Source organism: Onychomys torridus, chromosome 4, assembly GCF_903995425.1.
Source record: "Onychomys torridus chromosome 4, mOncTor1.1, whole genome shotgun sequence".
Lineage (NCBI taxonomy): Eukaryota > Metazoa > Chordata > Mammalia > Rodentia > Cricetidae > Onychomys > Onychomys torridus.
The window spans coordinates 43,420,136-43,447,611 of NC_050446.1; the positions used below are offsets into that span (position 1 = coordinate 43,420,136).

The 27,476-nt window shown below is 38.1% G+C and overlaps 1 protein-coding gene and 1 long non-coding RNA gene across 6 annotated transcripts in view; one reads left to right on the plus strand and one right to left on the minus strand.

The window, feature by feature from the left end:
* The window catches only part of Scn9a (sodium voltage-gated channel alpha subunit 9), a 149,366-nt gene that overhangs the window by 102,468 nt on the left and 19,422 nt on the right, over positions 1-27,476 (minus strand). The gene's annotated exons all lie outside the window — the stretch shown is intronic.
* LOC118581484 overlaps positions 1-27,476 on the plus strand; it is a 146,161-nt gene that overhangs the window by 59,339 nt on the left and 59,346 nt on the right. For 4 of the 5 annotated variants that reach the window (XR_004944694.1, XR_004944695.1, XR_004944696.1 and 1 more), the window contains exons 1-3: positions 24,201-24,290; positions 24,783-24,831; positions 26,868-26,944. This is a non-coding gene — a long non-coding RNA (uncharacterized LOC118581484). Of the gene's footprint in view, positions 1-24,200; positions 24,291-24,782; positions 24,832-26,867; positions 26,945-27,476 lie in introns of those variants that run through there. The other variant, XR_004944697.1, reaches the window with a different exon arrangement.

Below are 27,476 nucleotides of genomic sequence, written 5' to 3' on the forward strand. Positions count from 1 at the left end.
CCCTCCTGGGTCAAGAATGAGCTTTCCTCTTATAAACAGAACTTGACTGGAGTCACAGTGTCTGAGTACTAATTACACTTGAGAGTCGTTAGGCTCATTGGTTTAAAGAGTGCATGGTAAGGGATTCTATTTTTTTTTCTCATTTTTTCCTTTTAGAATTTGAACAGCTTAACTCATCTCTGGTAAACATACTAAATCATTTTCATTTACTAAATAAGAGCCTCCTTACACATCCATTATAATGACTCTGTCAAGGCACAGACAGCACTTCAGGTTTCGTTGCGTTGGGAGATGGGATAACACAGTCTAGAGAAACTCATTTAACTCAGAAATGATCATTTTACGGAAATCCAAGTGGCTGTTGACATCATCAGAGCAAAGTGACAGCTCCAGTGTAACTGTCAAGGAGACACTTAAAGATGGATTGTAATCACAAAGGCCTCTTTGTCAGCACTGAAGCTGAAAATGCTCTCCGTCCCTTCACATCTTCTCTATTTGTAGTATCTAAAATTCAGTGACAGTAAAAGCATTGTGCAAGACCAGAGACACAGTGTTCCATTTCGGTAATGCTATGGAATGAGAATTAAAAACACAGATCGTGCTTGACATTCTCTGTACATGTGGTACCAAAGGAGACATTGAGTCCTTTCTTCATAGGCCTCGACACCTGAGTGGGATAGCAAGATTATGAAATTATTTTTTCTTTTTTGCTAGTGGGGTTTCCTCATTCATATATTGTAAAGGAAGGCAGTAGCAAATGATGAATCCATTCATACCAAGATGTTTGGTAATAATAGGCAACCACCAGAAACATATTATAGAGGTACGTTGTGGCCTAGAATCAGGTGGCTGATGACACTGTCCTGTGTGACCTCAGCTAGGAGGCTTCTGTGAATTCCAGTCTTCTCTCTCTCTCTCTCTCTCTCTCTCTCTCTCTCACTCTCGATCTCTTGCTCTCTGTCTCTTTCCCTCTCTTCCTCTTTCTGATTTTTTTTATCAATTATTTGGGATAGAATACAAAATATATATTTAACCATGGCACGTTCATATATATTATGTACGTTATTATACTTTGTTCCTCTACTGCCTTCCCTACACCCTCCTCACTGTCACTGGTCAGCTTTCTTCTCACAGCTAGTTCCAAGTTCTACCTTACGACATATATTTTATCACCCTCTCTGTTTTCCAACTCCTTCAGCATGTTTCCTTGTCACAATCCTCTTTCTAGTTTCATGACCTGCATACATGCACAAAAATGCATGTACACCTAAACATGTTATCTATATACATATATAAGTTTAAATGTATGTCTTATTGAAGATTAAGAAGAAATGAGACTATTCAGGTAGTTTTGTTGCAAATTTATAGAGAGTCTGAAGTGAGGAAATGAACATTCCTTTTGAGATTGACTGGATATATGAACTTTCTTGATGACAAACACAGGTGTTGTTGAACAGATGGGAAGAAGGAGGAAAGATGGAGGTAAGTGCTTAGATAAATGTGCAGATTATGTACACTAGTGATTAATTCTGTGTTACCAACAATGCATTGGTGTCACATTAAGAAAAGAAATAAAAGCCCTTCTCCTTGGAGTCATTTAACCAACCAATCACCCAACAAACAAACAAATAAATAAATAAATGGTCTGCATATGTGAAAAATCATGTAGTGTTTCTATTTCTGAGTCTTTTTTTATTTCTCTTAATGATGCCATTTCCAGTTGCATCTGTTTTTCTGTAGATGTCATTATTTTATCCTTTTAAATGGTTGCATAAAAGTCTACTGTGCATTTGTACCATATTTTCCTCATTCACGAATCTGTTGATAATTTTTTCGGCTAGTTCCATTTTTATTTCCTTCTTAATGTGAGTAGTGCAGCTAAAAGCACAGATGTTAAAGTGAAATTATAAAAATCTTCATTGACAAGGTGACCCTAGTGAAGACTCCTAGCAATAAGGGATATAGGGGAGCCTGAACCGGCCATCTTTTGTAACGAGGGAAAGCTTCCAGTGGAGAGATTGGGACATCAAGCCAGCCACAAAACCTTTGCCCTACAATCTATCCTGTCTGCAAGATGTGCTAGGGTAAAGGTGGAGTAGAATGTATGGGAGTGAACAACCAATGACTGGGTCTGATTTGAGATCTGAGCCACAAGAGGGAGCCCATGCCTGATGCTCCCTGGAGGGCCAGGACCTAGAGGCTGGATAGCCCAGAGACCAAACATGACTGACAAAAAAAAAAAATAAATAAATAAACAAATAAAAATAAATAAATAAATAAATAAAAAATATCAATGAAATGATTCCTAATGATATTATGATATTCTGCTATACTCATAGACAAGAGCCTAGGATAATTGTTATCAGAGAGACCCCACCCAGCCACTGTCAGGAGCAGATGCAAACACCCACAGCCAAACATTATGCAGAACTTGGGGAATCCTGCAGAAGAGGAGAGGAGAAAGGCTTTTAGGAGCCATAGGGGTCAAGGACACCAGGAGAACACAGTCCACAGAATCAATTAACCAGGGCTCATATGGGTTCACAAAGACTGGAGCGACAATCAGGAAGCCTGTCTGAGTCTGACCTAGGTCCTTCCTCTGAATATGGTTGTGTAGCATAGTGTTCTTGTGGGACTCCTAACAGTGGAAGAGGGGCCTGCCTCTGACTCTTTTGCCTCTTTTAGGGATCCTTTCCCTCCTACTTGGTTGCCTTGTCCAGCCTTGATATGAAGGAATGTGCCTGGTACTACTGTAACTTGTTATGTTGGGTTGATATCCTTGGAAAGCTTGCTCTTTTTTTGTGTGAAGGAAAATAGAGGGGTAGATATGGGAGAGAGGGAGGTGGCGGGGAACTGGGAGGAGTAGAGGGAGGGGAAACTGCATTCGGGATGTAATCTATGAGAAAAGAAGTTAATAAACTAATTAAAATAAAAAACATACACCTTAATAGCCATTATCACATCAATGTATTGAAAGAAAAATCTAAGCACAGTATAGCCTGTGAATAGCTGGGCAATTTAGATAAGAAAATCAATGATGATGTACAGCTGAGTCTGGAGTAACAGGTTTGAAGATGGTCCTATCTGTTCTAGGAGTTGTAAATAAGAAGTAGCTCTCAGTTTGTGATCTGAACACCTGATAGTTGAGGAAAGAGAGACTACTGCTTGTACTGACATGATTTCACTTATGCATCTGACTTTATTCCAGATAACCACGGTGTTTTTATTCTAAGTAAGAATTGTTTTGGCAACAAAAAATATATTCTCCACTTGTATGTCAAGACAGACAGAGGGCCAAAATAGAAAGTTTGAGGGAAAATCTGGCATATATGTCTATATGTCCTTCTTTGTTTCATATGTCCTTCTTTCTCTTGAGAGTTTGGTGGATAAATCATCAGAAAGTCCTAAGAGCTGGTTGCTGGCTTTGTGATAGCTTATTCACAGTGTGTGTGTGTGTGTGTGTGTGTGTGTGTGTGTGTGTGTGTGTGTGTGTAATGCATGTGTGTGGTATGTGAGCCCACACATGCAAATAAAGAGGCCAGAGTAAGGTATTGAATGTTTTCTTCTATTAGCTTAAGACACGGTCTTTCAATCATCTAGAAGCTTAGCCTTTCACTTACCTGGCTGGCCAGTGAATTCTCAGGATCTGCATGCCTGCCACCCAATGGTGGAATCACAAACATCATCATGTAGATGCTGGGGATCAGACTTGGTTCTTCCTGCTTATAGTTCCATTATCTTACCCACTGAGCTATAGCCCAAACCCAAATAATTTCTCTTTAATATAGACATATTTGCTAATAATTTTGATTATTATTCATCAATATATAACACAGTTATCATGTACTTCTCTGCAAGCTGTCTTTTGTGGCTGTATATAGATGCTAAAATAAACATTGATAGAAACTTGTTCTTAAGCCACTAGAATTGGACACTGTAGCCGAAATGAAGTGCATCCTAAGTAATTCTTAGAGTTTGGGACCATTTGGCTAATTGGAAATTCTGAACTTCAGGCTGAAGGCTGAAAGCACTCATGGTTATATCCATGTGTTGATTAATATTACATTTAATTGCAATAAAAGATCTGTGAAATCTCTTGACTAACGTTATAATTTCTTGCCTTGAAATTTCATTCATTTTTTTATCAAAATATGTTGCATATAATCTAATCCGCTGGGAGAGAGGCAGCTATAATCTTGACAGATTGGATATGAGTTTATAATTTTTAAAAATTATATTAATTTTCATAATTCTTATTGCTTGTCTTTTTGTTATTTTTTTTGCCCCTTTGCCCCCTCTACGATCAGTACAACCAATGCTTGTCATATACTTGAGAGATTTATATGATAGCTGTATTAGTTTTGTTATCTTAAATTCAACAGTCAGCCTAAACCTAACCCAAAAAGATACCAAACTTTAGTTTGGAGTAAGGAGTCTAAGATCAGAGCAGTTGTATCAAGCTATAAGTAACCCTTGTGTTCCTCAGTATACCATTTCAGTTTGCTTTTAACTTTACAATGGCACCAGAAGTGAACAATTAGATACAATGTAACCTTGTTTATCAAATAACCACCTGTCTTTAGCATAGACTTGACCTGTATGGTTCACCAGGATTGTAATTTCAGTTAGATTAACTCTTCCTTATCATCTTGGCCACAAGCTCCTCATTATCCCTCATCAGCACCATTGGAAGGTTGCCTGATGAGAGGGCGATACTCCCCGTCCATGTCTCCATTTAACTACTGTCCAGATATTATATAGCTTCACTAAAGCAATTTTGAATTAGATGCCTTGAGCAAAGTGTAACCTTAGAGTGTAGCAGTGTCTGGAACAAGGTAGACTTATCTTCTGATTTTGCAGATTTTGTAGTCTTGGCATTGCAGACTAATAGTGGGAAGAGGAATAGTCTAACATGGTGGAGGTCTGTGTGTTTGTCTAGAACAGAGTATATGGTTTGTTTTATTTGCTGAGACAGAGAAACAGTAGTCTCAATTTTAAGGTCACCCTCATCAAATTTTACACATAAAGACAAAACATTTGGACTTGTGTGACTCTGGTTTCCCTTTAAAATTTTTATTCTACTTTATTTTTATTTCAGCAAATATATGTTTGTTTGTTTGGTTTTATTTTTTCATTTTAGGAGTAGAATGAGGTTTAATTCATGATTAACTCTTGACTCTGTCTACAATTTGCCTTCAACACAGGTCGGTGTCATCATGTACCACCACTAACATTTACAAAAAACACCATTTACTATGTATATTTAAGGTATAGTAACAGAGGTTTGGAATATAATTAGACATTTAAAGGGCTAGTATCACATCTCAAAGCATCACAACCGGTTTCCTTTGTGTGTTTTTTGTTGTTTCACTTCTTGTGATTTGTGTGTGTGTGTGTGTGTGTGTGTGTGTGTGTGTGTGTGTGTATGTGTGCGCATGTGGCAAATTTTATTTTAAATAATAATCTAAGTACCAAACCTAAAGCCAGATGCTGGAGACACAAATACAAAGGAGACTTTCTTAGTCCCTCTCCCCTGGAGATTACAGTCTATTGGGGAATGTGGGCAGGTAAACAATCACAGAGATCCTGCCACCTGGGAGCAGCCAGAGCACCCAGGAAAGACACCTGACCTGGACTCTGGAAGGCTCAGTTAGGGGGAGATGAGAAACTAGCTGGTTCTTGGCTTGGAGCACCCTGACTCCTGTGATGCTTCCTTCCTAAGGTTGTTCCTCATCTGCTGCCGGCCTCCAGCCTCCCTTTTGTCTTCAGGCTTGTCTCTCATCTAATGGCCCTCAGTGATCTCAATTTTCCAGACAACAAGCAAGTCAGTGAAGCTTTTTCTTATCATGGAATAGGAAATGGAAAGCCTCACAGAGTCTTTAGAGTCTATTCCTAGGCGTCTGTAACCTTGGACTCCCCTAGATAAGAAATAAGACTTGCTGAAGATGAAATGAATTAAGTGACGTGCAGATAATGTCACCTGAAGGTTGACTTACAGGAGTCAGTTCTGTCCTTGCACCACTTGGGTTCTAGGGATCAAGCTCAGGTCTCCAGGCTTGGAGGAGGCAAATGTCATTACCTGCTGAGCCATCTGGCCAGTCAGAGGCCCCAATGACTCCTAACACATACTTTCAGTGATACCTTACACCAGTCTGCAGGAGAGATCCTAAGTTTTAGATAGACAATTGTGTGTGTGTGTGTGTGTGTGTGTGTGTGTGTGTGTGTGTGTGTGTGTATGTGTGTGTTCATACTAAGGATGTCGCTTAAGTCAATATTGCTAGAGCAGAAAAGTATATTTAACTGCCACACTTCTCTAAGTCACTGAACTGATACATGACTAGAGGAAATTTAGGGTACATTAAAAATGCAGAGTGCAGGATGCAAACATTAAATGAGTCATGCCTCATCTGCCTTGTTTCATGTAAATGAGACATCTGGCCAACTTGTATGGGAATATTGAGGAAGCAGTGCTTCTATGGTGGTCTATTCGGGAGCAGCCAAATATCGCACCAAAATGGCTGTCCCCATCCTGGCAAAGAATTAGAAGGCTCCAGTCCTGCTGGTTGAGAAGCTAGGCTTAGATCCTAATTACACTTGAGGGCCTTTTACACTTGATACTGCCACAATGTAAGTTTTATATTCAATACTCATTGCTTGCTTGGTCTAGCATCCTGGCACATAGGGAAGATAAGTCAGATTTCAACAGAATATGATGGGCTAGAATAGCTAAGTATGGGAAGCACAAGCTGAGTTGCCTACTTGCAAATTTATTTCCTAACATGTCTCCATTTACTCATCTGCAAAATGGGTATACAAATAGTCCAGAGTGTTAAATGTTTGTGCACATAAATCACTTAAAATGGTACTTGGGCCAAGGCTCCCTCAACGAGTATTTATTATTACAATTGCTTTAATTATTACTTCTACTAAGACAACAACTGTCAGGAACCAAGCAGAGGGAACAAAGTGAGCATCAATACCTGACAACCTACAAAGAAAGGCAAAGGAATAAGAGCTCTGTGGATTATTGGGGAGCCCTCTACACAGCATCTGTTACAGCTTTCTGGTAAAGTGTTTGTTTCAGATGTCCTCCTTCAATTAACTATTCTCAGTAATTATGCAGTAATTCATGAAGTTATGGCCATCCATCTAAATATAATGAGATGCATCCCATATAGAGCAGGTGTAGGGATTGTCCTACTGAGAAGCTGCGTAATTCTCATGAGCCTCTCTCCACTGTAATAATTTTCTATGAAAAGAGAATGCCATTATGAGTCATTTCATTAAGGAGGATGGAGTAAGATGACATGATCGTGCATTTGTACCTCTCCCAGGTCATAGAGTTATAAGTCTCAGCCAATTTTACCTTCCAGTACCCTTTATATGTAGATAATAGTAAGTGTTAATATCACAGACCATCTGCTGCACATGTGTACAAGAGTACTTGCTACACATTTAGCATCTGCTAGCTCTTCTCTACAAGCTGATTTTATTATATATTTTGTCATATATTTATTACATATATGGGGGTAATCCCATGCATTCATATTCACCTGATGGAGGAGTGCATCTATTATCTTTTTCTATTGCTTTTCACTTTATTTTTTTGAAACAGGGTATCTCAACAAAAGTAAAGTTCAATGTTTTGGCAAGAGAGGCTGGCCAGTGGGCTCTTGGATCTGTCTGTCTCTGCCACACAATGCTAGGTTATAGGCATCTGTCCCATTTTTTAAACTCATATTTTTATGTGGGTGCTGGGGATCTGAATTTAGATCCTTCCACATTTATACAAAGTTTTCTTGCCCACTGAGCCTCTCCTCAGCCACCAAACTTTGATTTTATTTGTTTATTTTTATTTTTAATTAAGTAAATATGGTTGTGCGTGTGTGTGTGTGTGTGTGTGTGTGTGTGTGTGTGTGTGCGTGTGTGTTGGGTAGGGAGTTATGTGAAGCACCTATAAAGGCCAGAAGAGGTCATATTTTGGAACTAACATTACAGGCAATTGTGAGCTGCCCTATTTTCAAGCTGAGAACCGAATTCAGGTCCTTTTCAAGAACAGTATGCTTGTTGTAACCATGGAGCAGTCTCTCTAGTGCCCAAATTTTAAAAAAAAACAATCTTTACTTTGAAATAACTTTAGTTATTCAAGATGTGAATAAAGACAGTATATAAATTCCTTATAATGCTACATACCATTTTATAATGGTACCACTTATGTAAAAAGTAGCATACTTATCAAGAATAGGAAATTAATGTTAGCGAACCACTACTACTCTGGTTGAAAGCTTTACCTGAACTTCACCAGTTTTTCTTTGCATTCAATTGTTCTGTCTTGCTAGTTCTCTCCCTCCCTCCATCCCTCCCTCCCTCCCTCTCTCTCTCTCTTTCTCTCTCTCTCTCTCTCTTTCTCTCTCTCTTTTGTTTTTATTTTCACCACCTGGATATTTTGAAGGCAATTAGTTTTGTGAAATAATAATCAGTCTGGATTTGTATAGTTGTTTTTCATCTTAGGAATAAGGCTTTGAATTTTTATAGGAGTATTGTAGAAATTCATATCCTACATGAATTATATAAAGTAGCTTATGAGCTGTCAGACACGTTACTGAAGATGTTTATATTAGTAGCTGGGGTTAATCAGAAACTTGCGGCCTCCCTCACTACAGTTGTAATGAACGTTAAGAAGTACTTTTTGAGAAGATAGTCTGAGACTGTGGAAATTCAGTTTCTCCTTATATTTTGTGTTCTGAGTTCAGAACCAGGAGTGGTGGATTTGATCAGCAAAATTCTCTATATCTCAGAAGCCACTGTTAACATGGACAGAGCAACTTAGTAATATATTGGCAGAAGTTACTATTACTATGTCCAAGGAAATAGAACTGGTAATTAACAAAAAGACTGAATTGCCATAGAGAAGGAAAAAGGCACAGTTAAAATTTTTCTCTAAGAGTCTTGAAGCTCCTTGATCTACCAAGCAGGGATTTGTAAGGCATAAATCCATTTGTGGGAGAAAGGGGCAGGATGGCCACAAATGCCAGGTCTAAAGTAGATACAATGCCAGAAGACATAGTACTTTTTCTTTCCTGGGGGAAGTAATTCTTTTATGTCAATAGTTCTTATTTGTCTTGGTATCATCACCAACATTTGGAGTCAATTAAGTTTGGAAGGAAGGAACAATTCCCATTTTGTCTTTTTGTTTCTCTCTATGCTCAGGACACTGAATTCACTGCACTTCTTCTGGTTTAGATATTGTCTTGAGACTGAAATCTCTTCCATGAAGACATTTTAAATGTCTGTCACTTCTGCCAGACAAGGATGCCAGCATTGTGTGGCAGAGACAGACAGATCCAAGAGCCAAGTCTATTTTATATCCTATATACATCACAATGTCTACACACATTGTTGATGCCACTTAAAACTTACTAACCACACATCAAAAATAGTGAGCTGATCATATTATTTGCATGATGTGTCACATTCATCAAGAGTTAATTAGGTATCTGGTTAAACTATGGAAACACTACAGAATCCTTATATGGAAACATCCTCTGAATTCCTATCAAATGACTTCTACAGAACAACCAACCAGCAACCTAACAATGGCATATAAAAACACTTCTACAAGTGCAAACCACCAGTAACTTAGCAATAATGTACAAACACACTTCTACAGTGCAACCCACCCAACAGTAACCTAACAATTATGTATAAGTACACTTCTACAGAGCTATCCACCCACAAGCAACCTAATGATGCCTTATAAACACACTTCTACAGTGCAAACCATCCACAAGCAACCTAACCATGGTATATAAACACACTTCTACAGTGCAAACCACCAGCAATCTTGCAAGAATTTTCCTTTCCATGTAGAAAGCTTAAAAAGAAAAAGGCCATCAGATTAGCATTAATGCTAAAATATTTATAGTCTAATGTTCATTTCAGAGAAGCAAAGTGCAAAACACAGGATCCTTTAGTCAATAATGCCCATCTTAATGTAGGGGAGAGAATGTCTTCTGAGCCTCAGTCATTTATATTCATGGTTGGCCTCACCACTTTGATTACCTCTGAGACCCTGAGCAAGTCGCCAAGCTTGCCCTAATGCCAGTTACCTCATATAGAAAATATAAAATTTTGATGATAATCTCCAACATGCTTTTCTTGTCTAAAATGTTCATTTAAATTACTCTGATTTTTCTGAAATATTTTTAGTATATCAGAATTTGTTTTCAGTAAAAGTAATGTTGCCTATAAATACTTATTTAATAAAAAATTATTTCATAATAAGAGTGATTTTTGAAATTAAAAAAACTATATATTTCATTAATTATTTGGAATAAAACAGGAAATGCACATTTTGATACTCATCATCACCCAGCCCTTTTTTCACAAGAAAATTCTGGGCAACCAGTTTCCTAGGAGTTGGATATGGTTTGTTTTAGAAAAGTACATATGCCAAAGGCTCACTCCCCAACCAGGTAGTATAAGAAATGGCAAAAGCTTTAAGAGATGTGGACAGTAATTAAGTCACTGGGATGCCGCCCTTAGCAAGGATTGATGTACTTGGCAAGACCCCTCTTTCTTTAAGGGTAAGTTCTAATATAGCTCATACCTGTGATCCCAACACTCTGGAGACTGCAGCAGGAGAATCACAATTTTGAGGCTAGCCTGTACTATGTAACAAGACCTGTTCTCTTAGGAAGCATAATGAGAGAGGGAAAGAGTAGATTACTTTAACAAGAGCAAACGTGATCACTGACTCCCAGACCTCATTTTTTTTTTTATTTACTGCATCTTTTTCATCTCCTTCTTCCCAGCAAGTCCCTCTCCCACCATCATGTCTTATTGGTGTGTGAACCTCTGAATTTAGTTAGCATTCCTTGCCAAAGCCTGGGTTGGAGGTTGTGCACTGCAGTAAAGGAATCTCCTTGGAGGCTACACACCTGACAAAAATGACAGCCACTTCCCAGCAGCCATTAACTCTCAGCAGTCCCTCAGGGAGGGGTGTGTGTCACGACTCCTCTCTGATTCATGATGAACATTGATGGATCCAATCACATTCAGGTCTATGCAAATAACCACAGCTGCAATGAATTCATGTGTGCAATGACTGTGTCATGTCCAGAAGACTTCTTTTTGCTGCATTTCTCTCTATTCTCTGGCTCTTACATTCTTTCTGCCCATTCTTCTGTAATGTTCTTAGTGACTAGAACTTCCATTTAGAGCCAGGAATGCCATCATCAATTGTTCTCTGCTCTTTGGCCATATTTTAATAAGCTTATAAAACAGAGGGCTATAAAACAATCTCATAATGTAATACAATCATAAATCATGAAAGGACCATAACTTTGGAACCACCTAAAGGAAGCCCAGAGGCATAGAAAAACAGCAATTTAACTTGCAAGAGAATCAATGGATTATACCTAGGAACCTAAAGATAGTCTACCTCCACCCCAATGTCCACCCCACTCTGCTCTCTCTTTTCAGCCCAGACAAACTTCAAACTCATGATCTTTCTTCCTGTGCCCTCACCTCCTCTTCGCTCCTGAGTACTGAGTCCTGGAATTATAAGTATGTACTATCACCCCCTGCTAAAGATAGTAATTAACCAAGACTCCCACATAGCACATACAGACACCAGTCAACTCATATATAAAAAAATTAAGGCAAATTATCTTTTTTAACTGACACTTTTCTGTCTTCCCACATGTGGTGGTTAATCTTGGTTGTCAACTTGATGGGGTTTAGACTCACCAAGAAACTAATCTCTGGGCATGTCTGTCTAGAACCAGTTAAATCAGGCCACTTGTGGTGTAGACTCCCAGTATTAATATGGATGGTACTCTCTCATGAGCTAGGATCCAAGCCTGAATAAAAAGGAGAAGGCAAGCTGAGCATAAACATTAATCACTGCTTGCTTCCTGGCTGTGGCCATGTGACCAGCCTCCTCCTCCTCCTCCTCCTCCTCCTCCTCCTCCTCCTCCTCCTCCTCTGCCTTCCCTACCAGGATGGATGGGGATCCCCTGGAACTGTCACCAAAATGAATTTACTAAGTTTCTTTTGCCAGGGATTTTGTCACAGCAATGACATAAACAATACACCACTCAACTCTATTTTATGGCCTCAAAATGAAAATCCAGATACTCTGAGATTACATGAATTACTCCCTCCTGAGGTTCAATAACTATTAACCATCGTGACTTGATATGCAAATCTCAGCCTGCAATTTTCAAGCTCATTGTGCTGAAAGGAACAGTGTTCAATAAAGTCAACACTAAAATTTAACCATCAGCCTTTTTAGACGAGGAAGTCTTTTAGAATGCACTGTATATTTTAAAAGGAAAACACTAAAAAATGTTTTAAGAGCCCTCTGTGATTTCCCATTGCCAAATCTAAGTTATAGATAATCAACTGTTTCCATATGGAGCCTATTTCGAGCATGAATGATCTTGCTTCATATTCATGCTAAGATCTACCATTCAGTATTACAGTGTTTTAAAGGTTATAACAATTAAATCCTTTCAACGGGGCACAGATGCGTTGTCTGAAACTTTCGTTTGGGAATCAACAGAAGGAAAAAGCTGGTTAACATCCTAGAAAAATTCTGTTTCAAGAACTTTTGATCATGACAAGCATTGAAAACTCTACTTAGGGGTAAGGTTTGCTAATGTTCAGTCTGTCTTCACCCATCATATTGGTTTATGCCAGTGAGATCAAAGCTATATTCTACAATGCACTAATCCCCCACTGCCAGTCACTTCTGTACCTAATAATGAATTCTTAAAAGAAATTGAAGTCAAGATTTTCAGTACACTTACCTGGAAAAAGGTGTCACTTAGAGGGTTGGATGCTTTGTCTAAGCTAAGGGTGTCATAGGTAATGAAGCAATAACTAAAGCTAAGATCAGCTATTTCCTGTCCAGTATAGAAAAATACATAATATAAAACCGGGAGATGAATTTCTCTGTGTATAAAAGCTTATGGTCCAGGAGTCTGTGGCCTGGAATATTTACTTATCATAAAGGTCTTGGCATCTGAATCATTGAAGATTTTTCCTGAGTAGGAAAAATGACTCATTTGGTTTTATTCAACAGACCTGAGTTTAGAAATTCAATCAGTGACTAACTTGTTTGATGAGCTGTTCTTGTAATTAAATAAAACAATCCCTAGAAATTTAATCAAATAATGCCTGCCCATCAGGAATCTAGAAGCCACACGTTGTCGGTTTGTTTAAGCCAAATTTCTGGTTCACTGCTCTTTAAAAATCAAATTTAACATGACAGGCAAGTTGTTTTTAACTTCCTTAAGGGCATGGACAAGTAATCACAAACCTCTGATATCTAATGTGGCACAGAAAAGACTCATTACTGACATAATAACCTTCTAGTGACAGCGACATAATCTCTAACTTGTGTCTTCCCCACTTTAATTAAAACTATGCAAAAAATACATGAGAGGAAGGGGAACGATGGGAAGTTTTGAGAGGGAACTACATTTGCTTAGAATTATGTTAAGATGTAACCCTTCTATACGTCATTATACTGTCATATGCCCCTGCCCTTAAGTGCAATGAATTTTGAAAGATTCATGAGAAGGTCCAATCTGCTATTCTCACACAAAAACTTTGAGATTAAATGAGCAAGTTCATTAACAACAAAATATGGAGTTCCTTGTATCTAAACTAGCCCCTGCCCCACAAGTCTCTTAATCAGAAAGCTTAGCATTGCAAGGAAGAGTTGATCATTAGTGTAAAAATCACTCTTAACTGGCAGGAGACAGCTCAATGGCAGAGTACTTGCCTTACACATGCAAGGCCTTGGATTGTATCTTGAGCACTGCTAAAAGTCAAAATACAAATCTTAACAAAAAAGTGCCTTAGCACGATAGGTCAAAATTTAAATTAGATAACATCTGTGAAATAAAATGATATGAAGAAAATCAAATGAGAACCTCAGTATATAAATATACACAGTGTTCCCTTGGCATTCTCTTAAATTGAAGCCTACTTTCTAGGGAGGGTGCATGATAAAGCTGGAGAATCAGAAGTTCAACACTGACTCTACATCAGGTGTGTATACTTCCACGGCCATGTAACCTCTCAGATGCTTGGGAACTTTACAGCTCATGACACTGCAGGTGGGGTTGGCTTGCCTGGATGGTTCTTTGGAAAGAAGGCAAATGATATGCCCTGGCAGCCCTTTCCCAGGGATCCTCCTGTTTCTGCCTTCCTGCACTGGGATTATAAGCATATGCCATAGCATTATACCATACCAACTTTTCAAAATGTTATTTCCAGAGGATCAAACTCAGGTCTCCATGTTCACAAATTAAATACATTACCAATTGAGCTACAGTTCCAGCCTGTGAGAGTCTCTTCTGAAGCCTCTCCTCCCTTTAAGGCATTCTGACAATGGCCAGCCACTCTCTTTAAGGATACTGCCTTTTCTGTTTCTCCAGCATCCAGATGCTATGTATTCTTCAACAAAAATGAACTTTGCTGTTAAATTTTTTTTAAAAGAAAGAACTCAGCTACTCTTTTTCAGTCTATAATATCACAGCTGTTGGAATAGAAAGCACGTGAGAAACCTGTCCCCACAATGAAAATGAAGACAAAATATTCTAAATAATATGAAGGAAACAGAATAGACTTGGGGGACTTTTTAACTTTGAATGATTTACTTTAAGAAAATACAGTTGACAACTCATATTGTCATGAAATTTTTTTCTTCCCAGCCTTGTATCTAAACATTGGCTTGTTAACACAAATGCAGGTGCATTTACCAAACATTGATCCTTCTGGTCCAGGCTGAATTTCTCTTTTTCACACTGCTGGTTCTCTGTTCTATATTATAAAAGTAATGTTTCTGGTTATATACAAGTGGCATTCTAATATACCATGTTTATTTTATTTTAATTTTTTGTTTTTTTGGGACAGTGTTTCTATGTGTAGCTTTACGCCTTTCCTGGAACTCACTCTGTAGCCCAGGCTGGCCTCAAACTCACAGAGATCTGCCTAACTCTGCCTCCCGAGTGCTGGGGTTAAAGGTGTGTGCCACCACTGTCCAGCCCATATTTATCAAGAATTATCAGCTGTGTAGTTCGTTTTTTAATGGTCTTTGTATTATTGGATGATGTTGTTGTATTATTATATTGTCTGTGGAATTATTTACTTAGGAAACACTTCATAATTAACTTGCTTTTTTATGAAAACAACTACAACTTTGATAATTAAACATGGAATATAAGATGATTTTATCATTCATGCATGTGGGTAGGATGGCATTTGTAGAGAAAAATAAAAACATTTATCAATAATGAGAATCCCTACCTATATAAAATATAATGGCATTTTTAGCTTATTGTTTTCATAGCTTCTTCATAGATAGCAATGCTCTGAATAGACATCTCACATACTTTAAAAAAAGTCAACATCTGGCTTTGATATTTATAAACTTCAGTGTTGACCAACAAGTTCTGTTCTAGTAACAATGAAGCACAGACTTGAGGTCAAGTTTTGAGCTTTGAGCTCCAGTAGCTGAGCTCTATCACTTCATAATGTTTAAGACATTAATTAGAAACATCAGACATACAGTTGAGAAAGAAAGGAATTAAAAAAGAAAGGAAGGAAGGAAGGAAGGAAAGAAGGAAGAAAAGAAAGGAAGGAAGAAAGATAAAAAGAAAATAAAAGAATCAAGCACCAACTCACCAGTATACATAAATATCTACTTGGATGTCCTTAAGATTCTACAGAGGAACAAGGTAAAAACTCCAGGGAATGGACTAGACCTGGTTTGTGAATGAAGTCTTATTTCACAGTTGCTATGGAAAAAATTATAGATCCAATTACAAAAAGTCTAAAAGGTTTCCTATAATTAGTGGCTGTTGTTCTGCTTCTGTTTATGGTCCAATGCAGAGAGAAGAAGAGAGGATAACCACCGACATGAGTTGCTGCTTCCTCCCAATATTATTGTCTTATTGCTTTTCCACTAATAGTTTGTGTCTCAGGGAAGCTGAGCCATAATCCTTTCATCAATAACATTAACTTATCATTTCAGTCAGGAACTGTGAGGACAGGCTAGGCCTTGGTATTGAGAATACTAGGGCCTATTATATTGCCTTGTAAACATACCTTCAGCATAACATGACCAAGGAACAGGAAATATCTCAGACATACACTCTAGTGTGTGCCATAAAAATTTATCAGATATAGCAGAGTAGTGGTTGTGTTCTTTGTTGTTTTAAAGTCATTTTTGTTGATATTGTACCTAACATTGGAGAACAATGATGTCATTCAAGTACAGAAGGAAAATGTATAGAGGCAAACACATATTTATAAGCCCATGTAGTTCATTGCACTTATTTTAAAGTCATTCTGAACTAATACATTATTTCATTTTTTGTGAAGAATGAAAGCCCTTCAATTAAATTCTATTCAGTCAATGTCATAGAGACAGGATTTGCACAAGCTTGGCCATAACCATTGTTCCATAGTCATGCTCAATTAAGGCAATTAGTTTTCTTGCCTTTCTTTATGATGATAATAACATATGGTTATATTTTCAATCTTTGCCATTAATTGTCTCAAACTTCATAATTTTAATTACAGTATCATGCATTTAAAGTCTATTAGTGTCGGTGAAGATTTTCTAGTTAATGTGTTTAATGTTTGGAGTCTCTGATAATTTTAGTCTCATCTTTAGCAACAAAATAACAATTAAAAATACAAACAAAATGAACATGCCCTAATAGATGAGTGTACATTCTCTAAATTAAGAATCAATAGTACAAACAGTAGATATTTATTTCAGACATACAAAATTGAAAATTTTAAAGACAAATGTCAAAATTAAACTGTTCTATAGCTCATCTGAAGTATAAAAATTTAACTATGGATGATATAGACTATGCTTTCAAATATTTAAACACTATTTATAGGTTCTGCTAATGCATGAGTCACCAACTATAGAGAAAATGTCTTTGCATGTATCTGTATGTAGATATGACCTGTATCTTCACACTCCAAAAATGATTTTAGAAAACAGAGTTTAGAATAAACAGAGTTTAGCACTGGAGTTTAGAGTTCACATTTTCAGCATAATACTAATCTTAATGTTCTCCTGAATAAACATTGTAGCGCATATAAAATTGATTAAATAACATAGTACAGATGAAAAATCTTATTATGTTAAATGATTATAAGCTAAATTTTGTTGTTGAAGAGAAAAATCCATATAATTTTTGTTATATAATTCTCTAGTTTTATAGAACAAAAGTATAGGTTTATGGCAACTCAATTAGATTTCTAAATGATGCTTTATTATGAAAAGAAAACAAGGTATAATCATCATCTAAAGTGCTGCCACAATCTTAAGCCACTTCACACACACCAATTTTCTAAATTCTTTTTTTAGATTTATTTATTTTATTTTATGGGTATGAGTATTTTGCATGCATGAATTTATGTACACCATGTGGATGTCTGATAGCCGCTGAAATCAGAAGACATTAGATCCTCTGGAACTGAAGTAACTGATGGTTGTTGGCTTCCACATGAGTGCTGGGAATTGGACCTGGGTCCTCTGTAAGACCAACAATACTCTAAACCACTGAATCATCTCTCCATCCAAATTATCTCTCCAGCATTTTTTAGTACTAGGAATGTCTGTGTTTTAAATACAAGTTCCTGATTTGTATAAAATACCTGTCAGATGTTTGTTCTGGAAATGGAAAATAATTTCTTTCTTTTTCCAGGGTTTTTCCACTTATGTGAAACTCACCTAAGAGGATTTCTTCATATTGGAGGGATACATTGTAGTGTTAGGCACTATGAAGTAGACAGACCTTGCCTTGCTTTCCAATGCTATCATTTCCTGGTCATGTGAAGCAGCATGTCTTCACATCTTTACACTGCAGCTTTTCTAAACAGTGAAAATGACAACAGTGCCCATCTTCTCCTGCTGTCATTGAGTTTATTGCAGCAGATAGTGCATATAAATATAATAATATATAAATATATTAATATAAATTGTCGAAGGACTCAAGACATCCTCAACATGCAGAAAACTTTAAAATGCCATCAACTCTATGCTTGTGAGAGACAACTAGGTAGAGTTGTAGAGAAATGTCTAAAACAGTGGTTTTCAACCTTCCTGATGTTGTTACCCTTTAACACAGTCCCTCATGTTATGGTGACCCTCTAACCATAAATTATTTTCCTTGCTACTTCATAACTGTAGTTGTGCCACTGCTATAAATTATAATGTAAATATAATCCGTGATTTCTTATGGTCTTAGGTGACCCTTGTGAAAGGGGTGTTCAACTCCAAAGGGGTCATGACCCACAGGTTGAGAACTGCTAGTCTAGGAGACCATGTGTTTCCATGAAGAAAATGACAAATGTTCCTTCAACCATCCATCCTTTGTAATGTCTCCAGAAGCATCTTGTACCAGTCAGACAAACTAGCATGGCACAGAGAATTAGCCATACCACATCACTCTGAATAAATGAACATATTTTTGAATCTCTTTAATGTTATAAGGTTCTTTAATAATTATTATTTGGTTTGAAGCTAATAACAATAAACTGCTAAAGAAAAGATACAAACTGTCACCTAGGAATTAACCCAAATGTGAACCGGGAGAAACTACAAAATAAAGTCCAAGGGTAAGATGGTGTCTTACATAGTTGAAGAGCTGCAGTTTCCTACACCGTTTAGGCAAGTCTTCTAGCTATTTGACTTTAAAGATCTTCAAACTTAATTCTCCTGTGCTTGCTCAAAAGAAATCAGCACAAATTCTAAGATTTATCTCAGCTCCATAGTGATCACACCAACATTCCACACCCCACCACATCACTACAACTGGAAATTCTTGCTACTTTGACGTCTCTCTCTTTTAATAAAAAATCTGATTTATTTTAAATCTCCTTTTAGTGATATTTCTTCTTGTGTATTTTTTCAAAATCCATTGAAAATTCTTTGTATAATCACACAAATATAAACAAGATGGGAGATGGGAATTTCCATCGATGATGTCATAGCTGAGCTTTAGGATAAGAAAGTCCAAAATAAGTGGGAGGAGAAAGTCATCTAACCCGATTTCTCTACATTGGATGAGGAGCAGAGGCTCTCAGCTGACAGCTTTTGAGTCATGGCCTTTGTTACCTTGGTAAACATTTTCTTTTTTCTCCAGGCATCAAAACAGGCTTTGACCACATTGCAAGCCTATGAAATTGACAAATTAGATTCGACTTGATTTTATTGTGAATATGCCCCAATTATTCCAGGAGCTAAAGTACCACAACCACCATATAAGACATCTAGAGGAATAAGTAGCAACCTCAGCTCTTCACTCATGTAGTAGAACAGCAGGCATCTCACTGACACAGAACAAGTATTTTAATTTTATGCATCCCAAAGTTCTTCCACAGACTAAATAGTTTAAAGGCATATTCAGGGCAGGGTGTGGTGCTCTACGGCTTAAGTCCTAGCACTCTAGGTGCAGAAGCAGGTGGATCTCTGTGAGTTTGATGTCAGCCTGGAGTCTATAGAGAGTGCTAGACCATCTACTCCTGTATAGTGAAACCCTATCTTGAAGAAAAAGAGATATATTTAAAGTATTTTATGACTATATTGTGATTGTCTTGTGATGTGCACAAATTATAAAGTAAGCCAGTAACAAAAGAACCTTAATCAAGCTGTAAAGAACACAAGGAGAGTATGTTGGTTTGAATCAGATTGGTCCGATAGGTTCAGACGTTTGGATGCATGGTTCCCAGTTGGTGGACTGTTGGGAGGGAGCAGGAGGTGTGGCCCTGTTTGGGAGGTATAGTCTTGTTGGAGTAGATGTGTTGCTGAGACTGGGCTTTGAATTTTCAAAAGCCCAGGGCACTCTCAGTGTCTCCCTCTGCCTGCTGCCTGAGGACCAGGATGCAAAGCTCTTGGCTCCTCAGGAACCTCGCCTGTCAGCCTACTGCCATGCTCTTCACTGTGATAACAGACTATACCTCTGAAACTGTAAGCCAACCCCAATTAAATGATTTCCTTTATAAAAGCTGCTTGGTTATGATGTCTCTTCACAGCAATAGAGCACTAAGACTCAAGATAACAAGTATGAGATACTATACCTGGCTCATTAGTTTTATTTTCAATAACTACCAAAATCTTCCCCCACCACAAAAATGGATGATGTCTATCCAGTGTCTTTTGATTCTTATCTTATGAGAATATCTTCTAATGTTAAATATGACATCTTGTTAGGAAAAAAAAAAAACATGTTTAAACATAAGCATATAATTTTATGCTACTCAAGAGCCTTGAGCCAATCCCAGGGCCCCAGCATCATCACTGATTCCTGAGAATGTTGTATACTAAGTTACTATCAGGCATTCCCAGGAAGATTGTGAGACTTGCTCCTGGGATTGTCAGAATAAGGAAACTTTGTCATCTCTCTTGAAAAATCTCAAGCAGAAAAACACTGCCCTACCACACAGGTAACGAGTATCTTATATTTCTGCATCTCAGGACCTTTACAACAAAACAGTGCCACAGTAGAGGCACTTTGTCTCCCTGTTTTGTAAAGAAATAACAAACATGAAATGCAAAGTTACTTATGGCCTACCTCATTATCTTTCTTCTGCCCTGGTCAATATTTCAGAATGTCTGTAGGCTTCATTGGAGGACATTTAAAAATTGAATACCTCATTGTGAGAATCCTCTCATCACTCAGGATGCATATTCATTTCTAAGTTTGAGAGTGAAGGTCTTACTATCATGGATCCTGTTTTCCTCCCCACAGGGCATCCACCATGACTTGGCATTTCTCACAGAGCATCCAGTGTTGCCTCTGGAAAACTAAATACCTTTTATTCATTTCAGCAAAGTTCTAGTGTATACTGTGGCTTTTAATGATATAAAATAATCCAGTGACACGCAACAGAAACTATATTAGACACTGGGAAGTGTATCTTGCTTGAGCATTATCATGACATGAAAATGGCCTCGGGAGGCATTTCTCCTAATGAACGGGAGATGCCCGCCCAAGCTGGAAAAAAAAAATCAACACCTGTTTGTGAAAGATATTGTTCAGCTGCTACCCTGACAACAGAGCCAAGCATATTAGTGACCTAAGGGACTGCAGAGGCATCCATTATTATTTAACACACAAAGTAACTGGAAAGGAGCTGAACATCATGCAGATGCAGAGACTGACCACTGTTCTTTTGGTATCATGGATTTAGATTGGGAATCCAGCTCTCTGAACAGAAATGTGATACATAAGACATTATGATAATGCAAATTTTTTAGAATAATATATTTGTTGCTATTATTTTGATAATACTATGTCTCAAACCCAGACCTTTGCCATGCCAGCCAAGCATTCTATCCCTGGGCTACATCCCAGTTCTTATATAAGAAAAAACTATTCACATTTACATTAGGTAGAACTCTGCCTGAAAAACTGAGGGCTTTAAATAGAAAATTAAATAAGGAATGTTAAGTAGAACTGAACCATCCACGTCTCTGTCACTTTCCTTCATACCAGCGTGTTGTTATTTGTATGACACACTTTACAAAGCTTGCATGACTATACTGAATTGAGAAGATATTTTAGTACTGCTAAATAATCTCCGTGCTCACATAGTGTTCTTCCCCACATTTCTACCTCTTGACCTACACCCATACCCCCTTCTGTAATCTCCTCCACGATCTTGCATTTTCAGTCATCTATAGTTTCCACATACACTCTGTCTCATGGCTCAAAATAAAACACTTTATCAAATCAAGTGACTTCTTAAAAGCACGGATGAGAGTAATGCTATGCTATTGTGCTATGCCCAAGGGTTCACAAACAATTGCTCTCAGAAAGCATTTGCCACCCAAAGACAGACTTCTTCAAGGAGGCAATCATTCCAGGTCCTAGAGTCTAGGAGGCAGGTTACAAGTGGCTTTTGTTTCTTGTGGCTTACCAAATTGCTGTGAAGGATGCCCCCCTTTTGAGATGAAAATCCTTGATTTCTGTGTGATTTAGAATCTCTCTCTCTCACCTGTTTGATAATCAACTAATTAATGCTGAAAGCATACCTGTGGCACTATTGGTACTATCCCATCATTTTTTTTTTCAGAGTTGTAAAACATTAATGCTTTATGTGAAGTAATCAATACATTATAACACTGAAAATAAATCCAGAAATCAGTGTCTGAAGTACCTGAATTGAATGATGGGTGGTCCTACTCTCAACCTATCCTTCATATGCTTCAGATTGAAGGGGCTAGACCTCCAGCTAACCCAAATCTCAGAATTTGATTCTACATAGTGAATTTATAACGTATCACAAACATATTCTATATGGACTAAGCCTTATACTTGAACAAGATGATGGGGATCTAAACTCAGTGCAAACTCAAAGAAAAGATGCTTCTAACTTCTAAAATATCTATGGCTCTCAGGAAGCACCCCAGGGAGCAATCAATCATGAGGCACAGAAAGTGAGCAATATCTCACCTTTTCCCGTCTGTAATTGTTTATTGATTGCCAGATGGATTGGTTCCTATAAACCAAGAGTGAAAGGCATTCAATATCTACATGTGAAAAGCAGCTGCTTTATAGCTTAAATGTGCCCTTGAAGTTCAGCAAGCTGTAATTTTTTATCTATTTTTACCACCATGATTATCAATAGATAGTGCTAGAAATGGTAAATACCATCCTTTTAGTGGAGGCTCAAGGATTCACTCATCATCTTTAAACAGCCCTATCACAGAGGCATTCATTTTGGTTCATTATCAGACTGTCTCTTCTCTGAACTGTCATCATAGTCTTCCAGCCTCTAGATTTCCAATCTCTTTTTCTTATATCCATTGGGTATACTTTCCTGTCAGAGTGGCTACTAAAAAAGTCAACTATGTCACTTCTCTGTTTAAAAGTCAGCACTTATTTCCCTCAGCTGGACCAGAACCATTCTCAGAGAGTATGGGACTAACCAAAAAGGCCTTACACTTGGGATCTCAGCCTTATTCCTAGCTATGCACTCCCACCAGCCCATCCAAAATTCTGGGTCCTGAATTATGTCTTGCTCCAGAGAGGATTCATGGTCATTCTTCAAGATGTCATCCATGACTCCTTCCTTTTAAGTCTCTGAAGCAATTGTTCTCACTGTAATTCAGCAATGTTGCCTTTCAGTTCATAAAAAAAAATGGAAATTAATCTACCTCAAGACCCAGGTATGCCACACCTGGGCATATACCCAAAGGACACACCATCCTTCCATAAGGACACTTGTTCAACTATGTTCATAGCAGCATTATTCATAATAACCAGGGACTGGAAACAACCTAGATGTCCCCCAACTAAAGAATCAATAAAGAAGATGTGATGCATTTATACAATGGAGTATTTACTCAGCTGTTAAAAAAATTAACATCGTGAAATCTGCAGGCAAATGGATAGAACTAAAAAATATAATCCTGAGGGAGATAACCAAGATCATGGAAGACAAATATGATATGTACTCACTTATAGTGGATATTAGCTATAAAGGATGCTATAATCCACAGACCCAGACAGACTAACAAGTAGGAGCCATGCAGGAAGGATGTGTGGATCTCTCTGGGAAGGGAAAATAGAATAGATTTCATGAGTGGACTGTGGCTGGGTGAGGATGGGAACAGGAAGGATAAGGTAGGGGGATGGAAGGAGTACTGGGGGAGAGATGACTAGAATTAGGCGGAAGCATTTCAGGGGCGAGGTAGAAACCTGGTGCAATGGAAACTCCCAGGAATCTATGGGGGTGACCCTAGTGAAGACTCCTCATAATGTGTGATACACATGCTGGACCAGCCATTTCCTGTAGCCAAGCAAGACTTCCAGTAGAGGGATTGGGACACCAACCTAGCCACAAAATCTTCAGTCTACAATTTGCCCTGCCTACAAGATATGTTGGGGTAAAGGTAGCTCAGAACTTATAGGGATGGCCAATCAATGACTGATCCAAATTGAGATCCATGCCATGAGAAGGAGCCCACAGCTGATACAGCCTGGGTGTCCAGGAACCAGAAGCGTGATAACTCAGAGACCTAGGATAGAACCAAACACGACTGGAAAAAAAAAGTCAGTGAAATGATACTCTGTTATACTTGTAGACTGGAGCCTGGCATAATCATCATCAGAGAGACTCCATACAGCAATTGACAGGAGCAGATGCAGAGACCCTCAGCCAAACATTAGTGGGGAGCTTGGGGAATCCTGTGGAAGAAGGTGAGGAAGGCTTGTAAGAGCCAGCGCTGTCAAGGACACCAGGTAAACAATGCCTATAGAACCACTAACCAGGGATCACTGGAGCTTAGAGAGACTGAACTGACAATCAGGGAGCTTTCATGGGACTGACCTAGGTCCTCTACATGCATGCTCTGGTTGTGTAGCTTGCTTTTCTTGTGGGACTCCTAACAGTGGGAGCAGGGACTGTCTCTGACTCTTTTGCCTGCTTTGGGCCCTTTTCCTCCTTCTGGGTTGCCTCATCCAGCCTTAATGTGAGAGGATGTGCCTAGTCATATGATAATGTGATATGCCATTTTGATTGATATCACTGGGAGGCCTACCCTTTTCTGAAGGGAAAGGAGGAGGAATTGATCAGAAGGAGAGGGGAAATGAGGTGGAAGGACTAGAAGAAGAGGAGAGGAGCGAGGGGAAACTGCAGTATGGATATATGAGAGAAGAATAAATAAAACAAAAAAAAGAGAAAAACAAAACAAGAACAACATAAAATAACCCTGCTTTCTCTTCATCCTGTAGGCATCTTATCCAACCTCAAATTAGATGATGATATGGCATGCAAAGCCTGGTCAGTACACACTTATTAATTTATCTGACTCTAGTTCTTACTTTATAAGAAAGGAATATAAAAACGAGAAGTAATTCATTGCAATAGCCCCTAATGATACCAAGAAGTCATACAATGCAGAAATTACTCTTTGTGTGTTTTTTCTTTAATTTTTTAATTGTTTTCTTCAACTTGCTTCAACTTCTGCATTGAATCAGATATTTTATTAGTGTTCTGAGAATTTTCTCACCATCTTGTAACTTAAGAATATTAAAAATTCTACTAATGTCAGAGAAAGTTAGATGCTACCAATAGTGCAGAGTAGAACACCATCTGTATATGACAGATCAGGACTTAATTTTATGAAACACTATGCAGACAACTGGGATAGTTCAATGTATAAGCTTATGGTGGCCATGTTTATAGAAATATTTCAGGCAGGCACGGTAGAGCATGCCAATAATCCCAGTTCCTGGGAAGCTCAGTTTCCTTGAAGTATAAAGTATGATGTGTTCGATCTCTTTTATAGACATAAATCATAAGGGAATGATTTGATGTTACTATGTAAGCAGCGAGATTATCAGGCAGGCCTCCCTCTGGCCCTATCATTTCAATCACCCGGGCTATCAGATTGACTAGCCTGCCGCTGTGCACTATTTAGTCCTGGGAAAGGAAGCATCACTACAGCTGACTCAGAAGACCCAGCAAAAGAAGATCTCAGAAGTCTACCCCTTCATGCCTGATAAACTCAGAATGTACATATTGGATAATACAGGGGGTTTTTGTTTAGAAGAAAAGGATAGCTGTGTATGAGGGTATGCCTTAGGAAATCACGAATAAAGAGTTTAAATAACAATTACTTTCAGTAATTCATTATCTCCTGAGAGATCAAATTGAGCTGTGTAAAACTTGTCTTAAATGAAGGTATAAAACTATATGTTATGAGTACACTTTTTAACATGCTGGTATTGTCTGTGATTCCAAATTGGCAAACATATTCTCTGTCAGTCATCCTCCTGATGTTTACTGATGGGCACTGGGAAGAAAAATAAAAGGTTATTCATTCCAAAAAGAAATTTTACATGCCCGAATTTCCTCTGGAGGGGGTTAACAGCAAGTGGGCTAACATGAGAAGAAAGGAATGAGGGGGACTATAAATGTTCTTTTGATAGAGACATTTCTTTATATCTAAAAATTTTAAACACTATTTTTAAAGGAGTTATTTGGAATGCAAATTAATTTGTATTTGACACACTCCTATTTTTTTTTATAATCAGATATTTAAGATATGCATTTCTAAGCTTTTTAAAAGTCTAATTTTTGGGGTTGGGGATTTAGCTCAGTGGTAGAGCACTTGCCTAACAAGCACAAGGCCCTGAGCTCGGTCCTCAGCTCTGGAAAAAAAAAAAAAGTTTAATTTTTGGACATAAAGGTTTTCAGGGTAAGCATTTAACAAAATGACTTGAAATATGAAGTGACCTAAGCATAATGAGCAACAAAGCCCCTCTAGATGTGGAGGTATGTCCTTCGGGTCCTAGCACATGGGGGACAGAAGCAAGAGGATCAATGGTTTAATATTAGCCTCGGCAATACATGTTTGAGAGCAGCTGGGGCTACGTGAGATCCTATCTTAAAAGACAACACAAAGCACAACAACAGTAATTCAAAGCAAAGTCCATGCTTTAGCATGGGGATGAACTAGCCCAAAGCATTTCCTATGTGATTTTTTATCAAGACACAGATGCTTTTTACTTATAGTTCACAGGAAACCATAAACTGTGTGATTTTGCATGAAAATCAGCTTTCAGCAGCTGAACTGAGGTCCTGAAAAACAATACACATCAGAGGCAAGCAACCACACGCTCCTTTTAGATGGAGCACATGGGATTGTGCTGGTGTGATATCTGATATCTGCATGACTCTCTTCCAAAGGGCTGATGCATATTTAATCAGTTTGTCTAATGGATGTGATTTCTCAAGTCACAGCACCCCATTAGGAAGGCTCTTGCCCTGCTTCAGCTGAGCACTCATTACATTTCCTGACTCTGTGGTTTCAGAGAAGCCGTGCTGCTGGAGAAGTCCCTGGCTGATCCATCTGTCTCTGCTATGGACAAGAGAAGATAAGATGATGGAGGTTTGTAGGACTGGGGGTTGGGGAGGAATAATCTGTGAATTCACCATGTCTAATCCTTCAAAGGTGCCCTTATGTAAAATTTCATTACCAGAGGACAGATTTTTAATGCCTTACCATTCTTGATTAGAGTACAATACACATAGGAGTGCAAATATCTTCCCAACACATCTCCTGTGGCTAGGCAACTGCAGGGAAATCACTGGCTCACATGTGTAGAGTATGACCTAACCACTAAATGAAGTTGAAAAAAAAAATCAAGCTTGGTGACAAATTAAAGACAGTAATTAATTGAGAAAAATAGGAACCTACGTAAAAGCAGGTTGCTGGATTTGGTCAGATGGCCCAGTGTTTAAGAGCACAGGTTTAATTCCCATAGCCCATGCAGAGGCTAACTCCTTAACTCTACCTCCAAGGGATCTAATGCCCTCTTCTGACCTTTTCTTGTACTGTACACATGTTGGGCATAGACATACATGCAGGTAAAACACTTAAATAATAAAATAATGTATAAAAGCAGGTTCAGCATTTTTTG